Below are 8342 nucleotides of genomic sequence, written 5' to 3'. Positions count from 1 at the left end.
TTCATGGCCTAGTTAGATGTGGAGAGGATGCTTACGCTCCTTGTTTATTGAAATCATTATAGAGTATACCCATTTCATGGATTTACCAGTCTCATGCTGTGTAATAATGTCATTTTGCCTCATCATCCATGCTGTCATTAGTGTGCAGAGACATAAATTTTATTTTTCTGTGAAAAATGGCTCAAGAAGAAGTCATCAGCTAATGTTGGTCATGCAGGTGGAGAGAAGGTGAAAGTTCTTAGCTAGACAAGAGAAATAACTCTCAAGAAATGATAAGTAATGGTGTCATCTGTGTATTATTTAGGGTGTTGGTGCAGAAAGGTGTTGGACTGTGGCTTTCCCAAGCGTCAAAATCTGCTGTGCTGTGTCCTTAATGGTTCTCATTGATTCTCCCTATCCAGCATAGGGAGGGAGGTTGACAAGAATTAGGCGGGGTGCCGGGTCAGAAATTGGCTTACGAGACACAGTAATTATCTCAATAGAACTGAGTCACTAAAAGAGAAGCTGAGGCAAAACCCATTTGTCTGGTCTGAGCCATGTGGTAAAGACTAGGTAAAGGTTGGTGGACATTGAGGTGCGCACAGCTCCCCCAGTAGGACACATTCCAGGCTTACAGTTCCACAACAAATTGCCCACCCCCTCGCTGGATGGTGGGGCAGGAGTTTCCCAGGGGCTGGACAGTAGCAGAAGTGACCCATGCAGTGTTCTTGCTTCCTCACATCACATCCCCAGGCCAACCTTTTTCTTCCGGTGTGGCGGCAGTTTGCCTTTCCTGGGAAGCAGATACTGGGTCTGGGTTAGGAGTGTAGAAGGTTTACTACAGAGTAACAGCTGAGAAAAGAAAAGAAAGGAAGCAGGATTGAACAGGGGAGCCGTTAGACCCCAGTGCAGACCTGGCAAAGTCTATACCAGCCAAGACTGCCCATCAGAGGAGTCTCATATTGGATGGAAATGTCTAGACCCTTCCTTGTTTCACTGCCTTGCTCAGTCATTGGCTGGGCACTGCCCCAAGAAGAATGTGAGTTTGGCTTGAGAATCAGGGTGGACCCTGAGCAGTTAAAGCGGGAGGCTGCTAGTAGGACCGGGGATATAATTTGCAAGGCCTAGTGTAAAATGAAAATGGGGGCCCCTTGTTCAAAAACTACTAAGAATGTTGATGGTGGCAGCATGGCATTAAGCCAAGGGCGGGACCCTTCTAACTATGGGGTCCTGTGCAACTACAAGGCTCACACACCCATGAAGCCAGCTCTGGCTGTAGCTGACCATGCTGCTTGTACCTGCATAGCATATCCTAACTTGAAGGGGATCTGAGCAGTGCACCCCCACTTTGCTGCAGATCAGGACTTTCTGTGAAGTCAGGAGAGGTAACTCAGCCTGTCTCTGGGTGCCACCCCAGGGACACTACAAAGGCAGCCCTCAATCTGTGAAAGGGGCAGTTCTGCATTATGTTCTGGGTGGTTCCTCAGAGGGATCTCAGCAAGATTGGGCTGCAGTTGTCCATAGCAATAATCAAGTCAATAAAATGCATTTTATGGGCTTTCCCTTCTTCCATGTCCTACTCTGCCCACTCCTTCACCCTGGTGTCCTAAGATCACCTCCTAGATAAACTGCTTGCACCCAAGTCCTTGTCTCAGGCTCTGAAAATACATGCCCTCGTTCAGGACTATCTCAGGAATTGGTTTCTCTGGCTGAACACAGCTAGAGAAGGAAGAAGCTGATGTTAATTACAAAATAAGTGATGTATTCTCAAATATGTGGAGGAAGAAACTAAAAGAAGTAACTTTTGATTAATAAATAGACTATACCCATTGCTGGGAGCAATGAGGCCATCATTTGCTTTGGCTACCATGAGGATCTCACCAGCCTTCTCAGTCAGAGACCCACATTCTCATGGCCAGTCATCTTTGAGACCATAGGACAACCTTGAATTGAGGCTTTATTGCCAAGTATTGACTATCCCCTCTATGTAATGGGAGAATTACATACTCTCTAGAGAATGGAAATTGAAATGGGTCCTTTCCAGTAAAGATCTTGAGTAATTTGCGGAATGAAGGAGGGAATTTCCAAAGAGCTGTTAAAGTTAGGGCTACCCTGGATTAATTTTTCCCCTAACCTTACTGAAATATACTTGACATATAACATTATATTAGTTTTAGGTGTATCACATAATGATTTGATATATGTGTATATTGCAGAATGACATGGTATGTCTAGTTAACATCCATCAGCTCACGTGGTTACAAATTTGTTTCTTGTGATAAGAACTTTTTTTTAAGGGAGTGGAGGGGCAGAGGGAGAAGGAGAGAAAGAGAGTCCCAAACAGGCTCTGCGCCCAAGTGCAGAGCCCAACGTGGGACTCAATCCCACAACCCTGAGATCATGCCCTGAGCCAAAATCAGGAGTCAGACTTTTTTTTTTTTAAAGATTTTATTCATTTATTTGTCAGAGAGAGACAGGGCACAAGCAGAGGGAGTGGCAGGCAGAGGGAGAAGCAGATTCTCTGCTGAGCAAGGAGCCCCATGCGGGACTTGATCCCAGGACCTTGGGATCATGACCTGAGCAGAAAACAGATGCTTAACCAACTGAGCCACCCAGGCACCCCATGATGAGAACTATTAAGATCTACTTTCTTAGTAATTTTACAATATACAATACATATTGTTACCTGTAGTCACATGCTGTACATGACATCCCCAGAACTTATTTACCTTATAAGTAGAAGTTGATACCTTTTGACCACCTTCACCTATTTTGTCCACCCCCCACCTCTGACAATCACTAATCTCTTGTTTGTTTCTATGAATTCATTTTTTTTAAAGATTCCACATGTAAGTGAGAACATACAATATTTGTCTTTCTCTGTCTGACTGATTTCACTTAGCATAATTTCCTCAAGGTCCATCCATATTGTCACAAACAGCAGGATTTCCTTCTTTTTTATGGCCGAGTAATATGCCATTGTGTGTGTGTGTTTGTGTGTATACCACATTTTCTTTATCCATTTATCCATCAATGGACACAGGTTATTTCTGTGTCTTGGTTATTGTAGAAACTGTGCAAATGAACATGAGGACATGTTCAAGATAATGGTTTTGTTTCCTTTGGATATAGTCCCAGAAGTGGAATTCCCGGGTCATATGGTAGTTCTATTTTTAATCTGTTGAGGAACCTACATACTGTTTTCCACAGTGGCTGCACCAATTTACATTCCTACCAATGGTGCATGAGGGTTCCCTTTTTTTTTACATCCTTGCCAGCATTTGTTACCTCTTGTCTTTTTAAGGGCAGCCTTTCTAACAGGTGTGAGATAATATCTCACTATAGTTCTAATTTGCATTTCCATGATGATTGCCCTGGGTTTTTTATTTTCAACATGTGTGTATACATTGATCATTCATGTCAGGGTTCGATACTACTATTCGTTATAAGAATATAGGTCAAGCAGAGTGGGGCTGGGTTCATGCTAAAGAAATGAGGGAATTATTGTTATAAATGAATTTTGGAGACTGTGGTGGGTTCTCTGATGAGCTGTCCAGATCCACCTTGTGAAAGCCTAATTGTCCCAGCTTCTGGGAGTGCTGCTGGCAGATAGCCTTTAGCTGTCAGCCCTTGTGGGGACTGGCTGGTTCAAGGTCAGTCCTCCTGCCAGGGCCAACCTGCATCCAGTGATTGGTCGATGTGGGGTATGAAGGCCTGGTCCTCTGGTCCCTAAGGAGTCAGCACTGGAGGCCACTTGAGCACCCGAGCTCCCCATGAGATTGGCTGAGTATTGAGACTGTATCACAGCTCAGCTTTTCCCTCTGCCCCACCCTGCTTGCACCCCCTCCTTTCTACAAACATTGACCCCAAGAGCCCTCCTTAGAAAGCCTCCTACAAGCTAATATTCATTCCGGAGTCTGCCTACCAGGAAACCCAACCCTTAACAGTGACATTATCCATGACATCTGTGTTAATAGCAACTCTCAGCTAGGGAAGCCCTCGGTTGCATCTTGCAAATTGGGTTTGTCCTAGGGTTAAACTTTTCTGTTCAACAGCCTTTCTTTAGTGGAAATTCCAAGAAGCCTTGGTGTTTAGAACACTGCTCTTCTTAAGTTTTCAGGGAGAGGGCCGGCGCACACTTTCCAGTGACACATCTGTTCTGCAGCTAGGGAGAGAGTTTGTTTTCTTTTAAATTGAGGTATAAATTATATACAGTAAAATGCAAATTTTAAATGCATAGTTTAATGAGTTTTGACAAATGTTTATGCCTGTGTAACCAATACCCCCGTCCTGATAGAAAACATCTCGCTTACCCCCCAAAGTTTACTTGTGCCGCTTTTCCAGTCAATAACGTCACCATCCCTTCCAGAGGTGACCTTATTCTGATTTCTATCACCATAGCTTTATATGGCCCCTTATGCAATTTCACATGAATGGAATCATACAGCGTGTACTCTTTGGTATCTGGTTTCTTTCACTTAACATAATGATTCTGAGATTCACCCATTGTCTCAATCAGTTTGGGCTGCTACGCAAAAATACCATAGACTGGATGCCTAAACAACAGACATTTATTTCTCACAGTTCTGGAGTCTGGAAGCCTGAGATCAAGGTGCCAGCATGGTGAGTTCTGGTGAGAGCCCTCTTCCTGGCTTGTAGCTGGACATCTTCTTGCTGTGTGTCGTCATATGGCAGAGAGAGAGGAAGCAATGCTCTTTCTCATGTCTCTCCCAGCAAGGGCACTAATCCCATTATGAGGGCTTCACCCTCAGAACCTAATTACCTCTTACATGTCCCATTTCCAAGTACTATCACACTGGGCACCAGGATTTCAACATAAGAACATTCAGTCCATAGCATTCAAGTTATTGCATATAGTACTAGTGCCATGCTTTTATTGCTGAGGAGTATTCATTGTTGGGCTGTACTGCAGCTTATCCATTTTCCTGCTGATGAACATTTTGGTTGTTTCTAGCCTTTGGCTATTTAAACATTCATGTAGAAGTGTTTGTGTGGGCATATGTTTTCATTTCCTTTGGGTAACAAGGAGAGGAGTTGGTGGGTTATAGGCAAATGCATGGTTGACTTTATAAGAAACTGCTGAACAGTATTTGAAAGTGGTTGTATTTATTTACCTTTCCCAGAGTGAGAGTTTGGCCATTTGATTGTCTCTTGATTCATAGACTTGATTCAGTGTTGGAACAAATGGTGATCTTGCTGTTTCTTGCAATTTTCTGTCAAGCCCCTCTAATGTTAGAAGAGGAGAAAGTCATGCTTTGGAAATGAAGAGTGGCCCAAAGCAGCTCACCAAGCACCAGTGAGTCTCATGGTTTATCCTAAATGTTCATGGAAAGTTGAGTTCTACTCCATGGTGTAGCTGTATTTTTAAAAAATTTTTTAAAAAGATTTTTATTTATTTGAGAGAGAGAGAGAATGAGAAAGAGAGAGAACATGAGAGGGGGGAGGGTCAGAGGGAGAAGCAGACTCCCGGCTGAGCAGGGAGCCCGACGTGGGACTCGATCCTGGGACTCCAGGATCATGACCTGAGCTGAAGGCAGTCGCTTAACCAACTGAGCCACCCAGGCACCCCTGTATTTTTTTTTTTTAAGCAAAAGTATTGGAGCTACATTCCCCATCCCCAGCCAGATGCTCTGAGGTGTCCTCTGGGGATTTAAACCTGTTCTTGACAAGCATACAACTAGACACCTCCTTTGTTTTACAGATTACACCTCACCTGCAGGGAGGTCAGCTAGCTTCTCTAAGGTCACACGGCCGTCTAATGAAAGAGCCAATTACTAGACCCTAATTTTCTTAACCAGCAGCTGAGAAAAATAAACTTCTGCAGAGCTGGGTCACTCCCTATACTCTGGTCACTCCTCCTTATTCCTCAAGTAGAGGCAGTGAGAGATTTGGCTGAATGCTCTTTTCTTTGCCAAGGAGAGTTTTGTAATGTTTTAGATCTTCTCCCCCAACTGATGAAGCCATTGTCTCTAGTAACTCTGGAGGGAGAAAAGGGCTTTAGTTTTCCAAGCAAATAAAACCACCTTTCCCTTTAAGCAGCTCCAGGATGCAAGCACACATGAAATTCACATGGAATAAACTGTTAATATACCAAAGGGGATGCCAGTAAGTGGCAATGGCGATTAGATACACAAGCAACAAACTGCAGGAAACTTGCCCAGAAATAGCAGCCTCCTCCAACCCCCTGATGAGGAGATTAGCGTGGAAGGAGGAGATGACAGTGACGTGGGAGACATCTGGCTCTGTGTTCTATCTATTGTTGGAGCAAGTGTCTCTTCTTCCCATTGTATGCAAGAGGTTAGCAGGAGCTAGCCAGACTCATACCTTGTAGGGATTCACACCATGGCAGCTGCACCTACAGGACCCTGCTGCTTAAGGGCTCTGAGCTGGCCTGTAGGTGTCCACCCCAAACACCAGCCCTCAGCAGACCCAGTGTACAGAGGGGTGAGTGCCACGCCACGATGGTTTCATCACTAGGCATCTTGTGATGGTGGAAAGAGAAGATGTGAATTCTAGTAGTGAATCTGCCATGAACTGTGTGACTTTGGGCAAATCATTCTACCTCACTGGAAGTGTTTCCTCATCTATGAAAGAAAGGGTTATTTATTTACTCATTCATTCTTACTCTCCTGAGCTCAAAAGAGAATGATTAAGCACATGCTGTGTACCTGGCACAATGATAAGCTCCAGGAATACAAAATGAGTAAGATAGGGCTCCTAGCCACATGAACTTGGGTAAATTGCATTAATGCCCTAATTCTTCATCCCACCCTGTATCTAATTTAACCTCTTCACATTTGATTTTTAGCCCCTCCCACTAAAGAGCTGGAGTCTATTTCCTCAATCATTGACTTTGGTTAGATCATGGGACTTGCTTGGATCATAGAATGTGGTAGAAACAGCAGTGTGCCAATTCTGAGCCTAGGCCTTAAGAGGGCTTGGCATGTCTCCTTCTTGCCTCTGCTATTGCCACGAGAAGTACATGCCCAGGCTAGCCCACTGGTTCCAGGAGGAGGATGAGAGACACATGGAGTAGAGCCATGCCAGCTGAGGCCAACCTGATCAGCTGACCCTCCGTTAACTCACAGACACAGAAGCAAGCCAAGCCAGGATCAGCAGAGCCCCTCAGCCCAGATCAGCACATTCCTAGCTGACCTATTGGTTACCTGTTGGTGGCCATAGTTAGCTGTACAGAGCTCTTGGGCCATCGGACATGTCCATACAGTGGGATGGTTCTCTGATAGAGGGACATGGAATGGTGAAGAGGTGGAGGTGGGCTATATAGGTACAGAGGGGGAGTGAGACCTAAGTGGGACTCAGAGAAGGTCCAAGGAAAAAGGCTGAGTAGCCTTTACTCAGTCCTGGATGATGAGAAGAACATAGATGAAGTGGAGGGAAGGAGAGCTGGACTAAAGGTCAAAAACTGGTTGCGTGAAGTGTGAATACTGTTCAGTTATATTTTATTTGACCTGCACAGAATTTTGGAATTTTTAAATTTATTGCCAACATTTAAAAATGGGAAGATTTCTCATTAAAATTCAGATTTTACCTTTTCTAGAAAAATGGAAAAATATGGTGACCCGGGCCTGCCTCCTTGTTTGGCAAAATGTCTTGGTGGAGAGTAGTGAATGCCTCTTTAGAAAAGTTTTGTCCCCTCTCATTCTATAGTCCCTTGGTCATTCCACTTCACTCATCTATTATAGGACTTCCTACTCCCACAGACATCTGAGTCTGCACATCCTTGATGTGATCATCTTCATGGTCCCTGCTGGTTTAAAGTCACTTATTCCCTTGACTCTGTCCAGTTGAGCTTATCCCATCTTTGTGCTTTTTCCCATGGGTTTAACTTTTTTATTTCCAAGACTTTGAATCAGTCTTTTTATGTGCATCTGTTCTTTTTTTCATCTTTTTTTAACTAAAATTTAAAATTTGAGGGAATTATAGATTCGCATGCCATTGTAAGAAATAATATGGAGAAAGTTTGCACACCCTTTATCCAGTTTCCCACAATGATAATGCCTTACAACATTATGGATTTTGATATTGATACAACCTACCCACTCACCCATCTTGTTTAGATTTTCCCAGTTTGACTTGTACTCATTTGTGTGTGTGTATTTAGTTCTGTATAATTTTATCACATGTGTAGGTTTGTGTATTCATCATTTCTGTAATGATACGGAACATTTCCATCCCCATGAAGACTCCTCGTGTTGCCTTTTACAGCAATACCCATTTTCCTTCCATTCCCTGGCCCCACCCCTCCGTTCTTACCTCCTGGCAAACACTAGTCTGTTCTCTGTTTCTATAATGGGATTATACAGTATGTAACCTTTAGGACA

The sequence above is a fragment of the Neomonachus schauinslandi genome, chromosome 10 (assembly GCF_002201575.2).
Source record: "Neomonachus schauinslandi chromosome 10, ASM220157v2, whole genome shotgun sequence".
Taxonomy (NCBI): domain Eukaryota; kingdom Metazoa; phylum Chordata; class Mammalia; order Carnivora; family Phocidae; genus Neomonachus; species Neomonachus schauinslandi.
This window is presented reverse-complemented; position numbering follows the sequence as displayed.